Source organism: Triticum aestivum, chromosome 7D, assembly GCF_018294505.1.
Source record: "Triticum aestivum cultivar Chinese Spring chromosome 7D, IWGSC CS RefSeq v2.1, whole genome shotgun sequence".
Lineage (NCBI taxonomy): Eukaryota > Viridiplantae > Streptophyta > Magnoliopsida > Poales > Poaceae > Triticum > Triticum aestivum.
The window spans coordinates 615,026,623-615,039,171 of NC_057814.1; positions in this window are offsets into that span (position 1 = coordinate 615,026,623).

Sequence of the window (12,549 nt, forward strand, 5' to 3'; positions counted from 1 at the left end):
TTCATGACTTTACTGAACTATGTTGTCTTTTCTAACAGTGCCTTGATTTAAATAGTTATATTTTAGCTTCATGGTTCTGTGTAATTTGTGCCTTGATTTTCTGTCATCTCTGAATTTTGCTGTTCCTGTGCTTGCTACTCCTTAATTCACACATGTACAGGAGGTACAAGAGGTTAAATTGAATCTAACCCTCCAATGTTATATGTTTTGAAATCCTTCCTGAAATCCCTTCTATTATTTTTGTCCCAAACAAGTACCCAGGTTTATAAAGATCTAGTGAGCATTGCCAGTGTTGGGGAGGGAGTGATCTGAATTGGTTTATCTGACTCATCCTCATTAACTTTTCTCTCTAACCTTTTTTACAGTACAAATAAATTGTTCCTTCTTCTGTATTTGACCACTGTTTATTGTGGTTTTGATTTTGTTATAGTGTTCTCAAGTATAACAACATAGTGGGATCATTTGTCAACATAGTGGGATCATTTTGCAGATTCCAGCAAACAACATAGTGGGGCCATTTGTCAAGGCCAGCATTGGAGTGCTAATTTACAGGTATAAATAGATAAAAGATTCAGAGTGTAGCTCTTTGTGCTCCCTGCATCCTTTTTCTGAGCTGTTTGTGCTCCCTGCATCTTTCAGCTCTCATTTTCAGTGGAGTTGTTGAATTATATGCTCTTATTGGACATGTTTTACGTGTTGATCCATCAATTGCTAGTTTGCTGGGTTTTGTCTGCGACCATCGTGTCGTGATGATTTTGCAGGTACCCCGAGAGGCCCTTGAGTTTGCCGGAATGTCGATTAACTTCCGTTCCGGCAAATTCGGGTACTCCATATGTCCTATTTTCAGCAAAGGTCATGCTGAAATTTTCCGTGAATTTTAGCATGACTTTGCTAAAAATAGGACATATGGGGCACTTCCGACTAATGCATGGGCCGGGGTATCTTAGTACTTAATTAAGTAGGATCAACTGCCTCTTGTGTTATTCATATAGAAGTGTGATATCTACTCATAGTTATTACTAATGTTAGTTGCTCGTCATCGATAAACCCTAATCTGGTAGGATGACCTACTAAAAAAGCCCATACCACATATTCTATTTGGATGGGCGTGTTTTCACCACACTGTGGATTATCTTATTGGACCCAACAGAGATGATGTAGTTTTGAATTATGAACATAGGAAATGTCGTCATCGGACGACGAAAGTCTCCCGGGGGAGTGCGACTGGTGCCACGACGGTCGAGGTCTGTGCGACAGGCCTCACCTGGACGATGATCGGCGCTTCAGCATTAAGCTCGAGGAGACCTTCGAAGTTGAAACGGTACGCAACGACGACAAGTGTTTTTTGCATAATTAAGCATGACTTCAACTATTTCAACTTGTAATTTCATCTTTTACAATTCGAGTATAGTTTATCCCATGCCATGCAAGACGCTATGTCTTGGAGAGGATGGATTTTGAAGATCATGAAAATTTTGAAACAAAGAAAATTCACCTAAGGACACATCATGATGTGGATTTTGAAGTAAATCTATATAATGCTGAGAGCGTAACCCATTTTGGTTGCAAAAATTGGGAAGCATTTTGCAAGATGTATGGTTTTGTTGAGGGTATGCTTGTCACCATGGATCTTGGTGATCCTGGCATCGACCAAGACAATATGGACATTTGGGTCCTTGTTGATACGCCTCCAGTTCTACCGCTATGTGAGTTTCTCAAACATAGTTAATTATTAACTAATCTATATTGTTTATTTCAAAATAGTTGACAACTTATTTCCATTGACAGCTTATTTTGATTGTTCAAAAAATGTGCGGAAAATGGTAGACAAAACCCACTACACCGATAATCAAACTCCTCAACATTATGGTCAATACGTGCCACTAGTGCACGTGTTGAACTACGGTAACTACCATGGAGATACCCTGGTAAGATTTTTTACTATTACGACATCCGTGCATCTTTTGCATACTTCTAAAACTAGTACATCATTGCTAACTATGAAGTTATTACTATGTTTTTCAACAGAGAATCCCAGAGGATTGTGTGCCTCATTTGATGTATCAGAATGGCAGCCTTCAACTTTTGAACTTATATCCAGGTCATCCTACAAATCTCAACTGTCCATACCGGATTTCTAGAAGAATTGGAGACATGCTAATCAGAGAATGGAAAAAATGTATGGACAGTCGTAAGGAGGTTCTTGGAAGCAAAAGGAAGCGCCGCGCAAGAATTGGAGACATGATGATCTCCATTCTTCATAATGGAGAGTCAGGGTCTATATTGTTTTATGCTATTTTACCTTAAATAGGGTATTTGAGGTCCTGCCTAATACTGATGATCATGTGCTAAGAACAATTAAGTAGGGTTGGTTCGATGACTATCAGGATGATGATCATATGACTTGTTATTAATAACGAGTAGAAGTTGTATGATGATGATTAGTAGGACTTGTTAGGATTAGTATTAATTTCGACAAACTCGCTACTCGCGGTCTCGAGACTTGTAATGTTCTATCTTTGTTCGGTCTTTTGATTTCGGAGACTAATATGATGAATTGTATTCGGAGACTAATCTTCTATTGTATTCGATGAATCTGCTGTTGCTGTGTGGTGCTGTTTATATTCTGTCCAATAATATATTTTGTAATCTGTGCAAATATTAGAAAAGAAAAAAAAATCCCTAATATACATACTAATGGCGCATCACCGAAACGTGCGCCATTAGTATTCCAAAGGATACTAATGGCGCATCACCCAGCAGTGCGCCATTAGTATGGCAAAGCACATGCCCACTGGGAGGCATACTAATGGCGCACTGGGGCCTATACTAATGGCACACTGCCCGGGGCGCCATTAGAGTACCCGATACAAATGGCGCACCAGCGGTGCGCCATTAGTAAAAATTACTAGTGGCGTGATGCTAGTGGCGCACCAGTAGTGCGCCATTAGTAGGCAAAACTGGTGCGCCACTAGTAAGCCTTTTTCTAGTAGTGGAGTAACAGAAGCATATACCCGAGTAAGTAGGTTGTTTGCGTATGGGATAAAGAGGACTTGATGCTTTAATGCTATGGTTGGGTTTTACCTTAATGATCTTTAGTAGTTGCAGATGCTTGCTAGAGTTCCAACCATAAGTGCATACGATCCAAGTAGAGAAAGTATGTTAGCTTATGCCTCTCCCTCAAATAAAATTGCAATAGTGACTACCGGTCTAGTTATCGATTGCCTAGGGAGAAATAACTTTCTCGTAACAAAAAGCTCTCTACTAAAACTAATTTAGTTGTGTCTTTATCTAAACAGCCCCTACTTTTTATTTACGTGCTCTTTATTATCTTGCAAACCTATCCAAAAACACCTACAAAGTACTTCTAGTTTCATACTTGTTCTAGGTAAAGCGAACGTTAAGCGTGCGTAGAGTTGTATCGGTGGTCGATAGAACTTGAGGGAAATATTTGTTCTACCTTTAGCTCCTCGTTGGGTTCGACAGTCTTACTTATCGAAAGAGGCTACAATTGATCCCCTATACTTGTGGGTTATCAGTTGTCGAATGTGAGACGCATGTCGTCTATTAGTGACTTCACGTGCTTAGTTTTGATGACGACATCATCCACATATGCTTCGACCGTTTTGCTGATTTGTTTTTCCACGCATGCTTGAATCATGCGTTGGTAGGTGGCGCCTGCATTTTTCAGCCCGAAGGGCATAGTATAGAAGCAGAAAGGCCCATATGGTGTAATGAATGCCGTTGCGGCTTGATCGGATTCCTTCATTTTGATTTGATGGTATCCGGAGTATGCGTCGAGATAGCACAGTGAGTCATGTCCTACAGTGGCATCAATGATCTGATCGATGCGGGGGAGGGGGAAGGGATCCTTAGGGCAGGCCTTGTTGAGGTCTTTGAAATTGACACACAGGCGCCAGGATTTGTCCTTCTTTGGTACCATCACCTAGTTTGCTAGCCAGTCCGGGTGTTATTTCTCTGATGAACCCGGCCTCAATTAACTTGGCTAGCTCCTCCCCCATAGCTTGTCGTTTGGGTTCGGAAAAGCACCACACTGTTTGCTTGACCAGCTTATGTCCCTTCAATATATTGAGACTGTGTTCGGCCAACCTACGTGGGATTCCTGGCATATCTGAGGGGTGCCAGGCGAATATGTCCCAGTTCTCGCGCAGCAACGCGCGTAATGCAGCGTCGGTCGTCGGGTCCAGCTATGCCCTGATGGAAGCTGTCTTCTTGGGGTCTGTTGGGTGAACCTGAAATTTGACTATTTCGTCTGCTGGTTTGAAAGAGGTGGATTTGGGCCGCTTATCGAGAATTACGTCTCCCCTATATCCATCATGGAACGTAGTGTGGTTAATTCTTCGGATGTGAGGGCGTCGGATAGTGCCTCGAGGGCCAGGGATGCGGTTTTGTTTTCGGCGCGGAGTGCTATGTCCAGATCACCGGCGAGAGTGATAATACCGTTGGGCCCGGGCATCTTGAGCTTCATATACCTGGAATGAGGTATGGCTTGAAAACGCGTGAATGTGTCTTGGCCCAACAGAGCGTGATATCCACTGTTGAAAGAGGCCACTTGGAAGGTTATCTCTTCGGACCGATAGTTCTCCGGCGTTCCGAACACCACGTCGAGCTTAATTTTTCCTACGCATGTTGCTTCTCGAGTGGGAATGATTCCTCGAAAGGTCGTATTACTTTGCTCGATGCGGCTTCTGTCTATTTGCATTTTATTGAGCGTGTCCTCGTAGATGATGTTCAGCCCGCTGCCGCCATCCATGAGCACTTTAGTGAGCCAAAAGCCATCCACAATTGGGTTGCGAACCAAGGCGGCTGGTGCCCAGACTGACCGGAATTTTGGTTCGTCATCGGCAGTAAAAGTTATGGCCGTGTCGTTCCAGGGATTTATTGCTGTAACTTGGCAGACCGTCAGTACTCTGAGGTCGTCGTTTTCCGGAGAGTACTGCTCCGATTTGTTTTTGGTGAGGATATCCTTGCCTCTCTTGGCCACTTGCCGGAGTATCCAACATGCTCTAAGGCTGTGGGTTGGTTCGGTATCCGGTGTCGTGTGTATTTTGCATGGCTTATCGAGCCATCCCTCAAGAACGGTTCCACGTCCCGTAATGGGTTTTATTTTCTTGCCCACGAGGTCGGGTGCGCCACGAGGGTGCATCCTTTTTGCCCGCCAGGAGGTGGCGTAAAGGCCGGTGGTTCCCAGCGAGGTGTCTGAGTTTTCCAAGCGCTTTCCATTGCGCAATATTTCAGTACTATGGTTGCCAAGTCAGCGAAGTGTGATACGTGATGGCGGTTGAGGGCGTTGAGGATCCCTTCGTCCGTGCAATTATTGTAGAATACTGAAATTGCGTCCTCGTCGCGGCAACCTTTAATCCTGTCCTTGACAAGGAGGAATCTAGCCCAAAAGTGATCGATCATTTCCTGAGGCTGCTGCCGCACATACATGAGGTCGCATATATCCGGGGGACCGGAATTGCTTGGCGAATATTGTTTGTCGTGGGTGGGTAGCGTTAAATCCGAACCCTGAGCCACTATGGAGTCTGGAGTTTGAAAAACTTCCGAGCTCATTAGTTCGGGCTCCGGGATGTCCAATGATTCTCTAGAGGCTTAATGCCCGATTCTAAGTTCGGAGGACTGGGGGTGTCTGTCGGTGTCATAACCGGTGGATCTCGGGTAGGGGGTCCCGAACTGTTTGTCTAGGTTGATGGTAACAGGAGACGGGGGACACAATGTTTACCCAGGTTCAGGCCCTCTCTATGGAGGTAATACCCTACTTCCTGCTTGATTGATCTTGATGAATATGAGTATTACAAGAGTTGATCTACCACGAGATCGTAATGGCTAAAACCCTAGAAGTCTAGTCTGTATGACTATGATTATGATTGTTCGCCTCTACAGACCTAACTTGGGAAAGGAATCTTCATATAGACACCGGAGCGAACTAGGGTTACATAAATTCGGTTACAGAGAAAGGAATCTTCATATTTGGTCACCAAGCTTGCCTTCCACGCCAAGGAGAGTCCCATCCGGACACGGCTAGAGTCTTCGGTCTTCGTATCTTCACAGCCCATCAGTCCAACCCATGGCTAACAGGCCGGACGCCCGAGGACCCCTTAGTCCAGGACTCCCTTAGTAGCCCCTGAACCAGGCTTCAATGACGTGGTGTCCGGCGCGCAGATTGTCTTCGGCATTGCAAGGCAGGTTCCCCTTCCCGAATACTCCAGGATAGTCTTCGGACGCAACAAACGTGTCCGGATCTGCAACACAAGTACTGCACACACAACCGAAGAGAGTATAATATTTCAGGAGTCCCATCTGCTGACAACTTTTTGCAATGCGGCATCACATCCGACCGGTCATTACTTTGAACCATTTTTATCTCTCGTTCCACGTTTCGAGATGCGGTTTTCATTGGCACGTCTTGTCAAAGCAGAGATCGTGTCCCCTTATTGCGGGATTCTCATCAATACGGGCGTGGGTAATCCAATCGTGCCATTTGCACAACCCTTGGAAACAGGCGAGTTTCAAGGCGAGTGGGGAGGCGCTTGATATTCACTGCCTTCATAAGGAGATAAGGATTCCCCTTCTTCACGCACACCTTCTCTCTCTGCCCTTCCATTCGCGAGCTCCAACGCCCAAGTCCTCATCTTTTTTGCCTCAAGAAAGCTCTCAACCATGTCCGGATCTGGAGGGCAAGGCAAGTGAATGGCCTCCTCTGTTAAGGAGAAGGACATCACCGAGCTTCGGGAGGCCGGGTATCTGGCGAGAGAAATCGCTCACTGGCTTCCGACCAAGGGGCAAGTTGTCCGCAGCCCGACGCCCAACGAGAGGGTGGTGTTCATCCCCTATTTCGTCCGCAGGCTAGGGTTCCTCTCCACCCTTTCGTCCGCGGCTCACTACTAGAAAAAGGCCTGGTAGTGGCGCACCTGTTTTGCCTACTAATGGCGCACTACAGGTGCGCCACTAGCACCACGCCATTAGAATTTTTACTAATGGCGCACCACAGGTGCGCCATTAGTATAGCCCACGGTGCGCCATTACTATTGCGCCATTAGTAACAATATTTTTTTCAAATATTTTTTTAGAAAAAAAATTTCAATTTTTTTCGTTTTTTTCTTAATCTCGGGTCACTATGGCTTAATCTCGGGTAAATATGCTTAATCTAAGTCAAATCGCACTAAGTGGTCAAACTTACCGGAGGGTCACCCATCCTCACACTACTCCAGCCCAAGCACGCTTAACTTCACAGTTCTATCCAACCCCAGCACCACCTCACTTAACAGGCACTTATTGATATATCTACCATATCAATCCTATTAAACCTTGTTGATGTCTAGGACTTTGTTCATGTTCATGAGTATGATGAAATTTTGAAAAATATTTCAAACTTTCCGGTCATATTACGTATCATTTTTTGAAAAAAATTCCCAAAAAAAATTCAAAACCAATTTTTTTTCTGTTACTAGTGGCGCACCTAGCAAACGGTGCGCCACTAGTAAGTTTGAAATTTTTTGAATTTTTTTGCCTCTAGATCTTGAAAGCCCCGTAACTTTTTTTCTGTTAGGTTTTTGAGGATTTTGAAAATGTTTAACGGGGTTCCCCTAGTTAAATTCGGATGTAACTTTTCGAGTAGATTATTTTTCATATAAATTTTTTTAATCTGAGTTCGTATGCAAAAGTTATGCCCATTTTACAAATTCTAGAGAGATTTTGCAAATAAAGTAGAAATTCATATTTGTAATTTTCCCAACAACTAGACCACATATCACATGGGAAACTTATTTTCTTTTAATTTTTTTTGAGATTTCCATCATTTTATTTTATTTTTTTAAACTGAAAAGGCAGTCCACCGGGGGGTGCATTCAGTGGAATATTTGGGTCAAGTTAGTAATGGCGCACCGTGGGAGTGGTGCGCCATTACTAGTTTTGAAAAAAAATTAATAGTGGCGCACCGTGGACGTGGTGCGCCATTACTAGTTTAACTAGTAATGGCGCACTATCCCCTGGTGCGCCATTACTAGTTTTGAAAAAAAATAAAAAAAATTGAAAAAAAATTACTAGTGGTGCACCGTGGATGTGGTGCGCCATTACTAGTTTAACTAGTAATGGCGCACTATCCCCTGGTGCGCCATTACTAGTTTTGAAAAAAAAATAAAAAAAATTGTTACTAGTGGCGCACCGTGGATGTGGTGCGCCATTATTATTTGGACACTAATGGCGCATCAACACATGGTGCGCCATTAGTATATAGTAGTGGCGCACCACATGTCTGGTGCGCCATTAGTGTCCATATCATCTATAGCCCTTTTCCTAGTAGTGGCTTATGTTCTATTACGGGCTAGATTTCCATGATCTAGGACCAAACTCCTTCCTCAACATCTCAGCATTTATTGTCGTGTGCGAGGCCTTCCTCTGCATTCCTCCCCACTTCGGACTGTGGCTCGATATTCAACGTGAGGCCGAAGGTGGTGGATGGCCAACATGTGGAGTGCGGAGGTGCCATGGTGAGCAAGATGCCCAACGTCACATGGCCCAAAGGTACCTTCGTGGAGACTGTCAACGAGTGGCAGAAGCTGATGTTTTATATCACAGAGCCTCGCGATGCCACCTGGGCCGCGGCTCCCGAATTCAAGTCCGGTGCCCGAATGCAGCTCACCTCCTGGCTAAAGAAGGGCCTGAACTGGTCTTCGTCAGACGAGCTAATAGCGTTGCAAACGCGCATTCAGAGCATGGTGGACAAGAACGTCAAGCTCGTCAATGTAATCCAGGTGATGCTAGTTTGCCGGATCCTTCCATGCCAAAGCCGGACTTGCCATTTATGGGAGTTCGATCCGACCAAGCACCAGACTCTACAACAGTTCTTCGGAACTACGCATGAGGACATCTGGAAGGTGCTCTTCACGGGCAAGGAGACGCCGCCGCGATGAGTGAGGACCGTGGGCATGCCCTAGCCCATCCTGCCAGCCCGGTAAGTTTTCCCATTTCAAGATGCATCCTTTAATTGCTTGTTTAGCGAGGATACTTGGCTTCACCATTCATTTTTCAGGGTTCGACGAAGAAGGCAGAGCGGATTCAGTGTGCGGCTCCGCTGCCCGAGGAACTAGTCATCCCGCTCATGGCGAAGATGATGGTTCCGGTGCCCTACAAAGCGCCAGAGAAGAAGGCCAAGGGGGCCCAAAGTGGCCCTCGCCGCAAGGGCGCTTCGGACAGGACATCCGAAAACAACGAGACTCCCTCCTCTGCCGCCGAAGACGACGACGAGGAGGTGAAAGAAAGTAGCTCTCCCCCTAAGGGGGGAGGAAGAAGAGGGTGGCCTCCACAAATCTGGAGGCGGAGGCGCCCAAGAGGGGGAAGGGCCCCCTCGCGGATAACTCCGCGTGGGATGTCGACAGCAGCCCCGAGCGACGCCCCCGAAGCAAGCCCCTGGCCGCATCGTAAGTACTACAAACATATATACGTCCATGTATTCGGCCTCTCCTCTTTATGGTAGTAATATGGTTAATTATGCTATTGCAGTCCGGCCCCCGACAGCTCCCAGCGATCCTCATCAAGAGGATCGTTGGATTGAAAGGCGATGGCCGGCGAGTCACCGCCGGCCGCTTAGTCTCCCACGGCCAAGGGCGACGCCGAGGTGCTGTCCCAACGGATCTTCCCAGGCAAGGGAGAGGCTCAGGAGGTCGTTAGGGTGGCGCCAGAGGGCGAAACCTCGGCCACCGGACACATGGGGGAACATATCCCCATGGAGACTAGCGATGGGGGCCATGTTCAGTTCGGCCCCCAACCGGATACGGTTCCGGAGACCTATACAGCTCCGGAATCCGGCGTGCAGCCTCCTTCGAGAGAAGGAGGTGTACCTATCCCGCCGGTGACCTCTGTCCAACCAGATGCACCGGATAATCTGCTGGAAGCGCTACGAGGCGCTTCCATTGTGGAGGAACACCGTATCCTTATGGGTATGGTGATTGAGAGGGTTCAGTCCGTCAAGAGCGGACAGACCGAAGCCTGCGGCAGCCTGCTAACAGGCTTTGAGGTAAGCGATGCAAAAGAAAAAGTCCTAGTATAGACAGTACCGCCTGAGACACTGTCCCGTATTTGGAAAGAAAATCCGGACAGAGGATCAAATTATTTTCGCAGGGAACTAACTAAAGATGTCTTATATGCTTGAGCAGGCGTCGTTGTTGGCCACACCCTCTCATGTTGCGTAGGTCTCCGAACTAAAGCAGAGTCTGGAGCGGGCCAAAGAAGAGCTCGGCCTTGTAAAAAGGAAGCTGGAGGACAAGCAAGGTATGTTGTGACTTGTTGTATACTCAGAAAGAATGAATGATTTGTAATGACCGTAGTGTCATGATATTTGTAGGAGCGGCGACCGAGGTCGAGGTCCTTAAAAAGGCCCTGGCCGAAGCCGAGGAGAAAGCGGCCAAGGAACAAGCCGCTCGTAAGAAGCTCAAGGCTAGGCTTAATGAGGTCCAGCAAGAGCTCCAGGATGCCGTGAAAAAATGCGAGACCTTGGAGTGCGATGTTTTGGCTCAAAAGACCGAACTCGCCAAGGCTCGCCAAAGCGCGGAAGAGGCCCGGGTTGAAGCCCAGGGCGCCCTCCAGGAAATCCGGCAGGCCAAGAAAATCGCGGCAGGTCAGGCGTATAGTATGCAAAGCAAGTATGTGAAGAAGAAGTATTTCTTACTAACCCGGATTTGGAGTTCCCCAGGGGCGTTTGTGGATCTGCCGCTCAGTGTTTCTGATGCTGCGGAATTCTTCCGAGCCGGAGAAGGGGATTCAACGGAGAAGCTGTTCTGGTCGCAATACCTTGCGCCAGAGCATCCGGTTCCCTTTAGTGATTGATACGTCTCCAACGTATCTATAATTTTTTATTGCTCCATGCTATTATATATTCTATTTTGGATGTTTAATGGGCTTTATTATACGCTTTTATATTATTATTTGGACTAACCTATTAACCCAAGGACCAGTGCAAATTGCTGTATTTTTGCCTATTTCAGTGGTTCGCAGACATGGAATATCAAATGGAGTCCAAACGGAATGAAACCTTCGATAGCATGATTTTTGGAACAAACGTGATCCAGAGGACTTGGAGTGGACGTCAAGAAATCAACGAAGAGGCCACAAGACAGGGAGGTGCGCCTGCCCCCCTGGGCGCGCCCCCACCCTCGTGGGCTCCTTGCAGCTCCACCGACCTACTTCTTCCTCCTATATCTATCCATGTACCCCGAAACCTGCCAGGAACACCACGAAACCCTATTTCCACCGCAGCAACCTTCTGTACCCATGAGATCCCATCTTGGAGCCTTTTCCGGCGTTCTGCCGGAGGGGGAATCGATCACGGAGGGCTTTTACATCAACACCACAGCCTCTCCGATGATGTGTGAGCAGTTTACCACAGACCTTCGGGTCCATAGTTATTAGCTAGATGGCTTATCCTCTCTCTTTGGATCTGAATACAAAGTTCTCCTCGATCTTCTTGGAGATATATTCGATGTAACTCTTTTTGTGGTGTGTTTGTCGAGATCCGATGAATTGTGGATTTATGATCAAGATTATCTATGAACAATATTTGAATGTTCTCTGAATTCTTTTATGTATGATTGGTTATCTTTGCAAGTCTCTTCGAATTATCAGTTTGTTTTGGCCTACTTGGTTGTTCTTTCTTGCAATGGGAGAAGTGCTTAGCTTTGGGTTCAATCTTGCGTTGCTCGATCCCAGTGACCGAAGGGGAAATGACACGTATTGTATTGTTGCCATCGAGGATAAAAAGATGGGGTTTATATCATATTGCTTGAGTTTATCCCTCTACATCATGTCATCTTGCCTAATGCGTTACTCTGTTCTTATGAACTTAAAACTCTAGATGCATGCTGGATAGCGGTCGATGTGTGGATTAATAGTAGTAGATGCAGGCAGGAGTCGGTCTACTTGTTGCGGACGTGATGCCTATATACATGATCATGCCTAGATATTCTCATAATTATGAACTTTTCTATCAATTTCTCGACAGTAATTTGTTCACCCACTGTAATACTTATGCTATCTTGAGAGAAGCCACTAGTGAAACCTATGGCCCCCGGGTCTATTTTCCATCATATTAATCTTCCATCAACTAGCTATTTCTGCCACCGTTTATTTTGCAATCTTTACTTTTAATCTTTATCATAAAAATACCAAAAATATTATCTTATCATCTCTATCAGATCTCACTTTTGCAAGTGACCGTGAAGGGATTGACAACCCCTTTATCGCGTTGGTTGCAAGGTTCTTATTTGTTTGTGTATGTACGAGGGACTTGCGTGTGGCCTCCTACTAGATTGATACCTTGGTTCTCAAAAACTAAGGGAAATACTTACGCTACTTTGCTGCATCACCCTTTCCTCTTCAAGGGAAAACCATTGCATGCTCAAGAGGTAGCAAGAAGGATTTCTGGCGCCGTTGCCGGGAGTCTACGCACAAGTCAAGACATACCAAGTACCCATCACAAACTCTTATCCCTCGCATTACATTATTTTCCATTTGCCTCTCATTTTCCTCTCC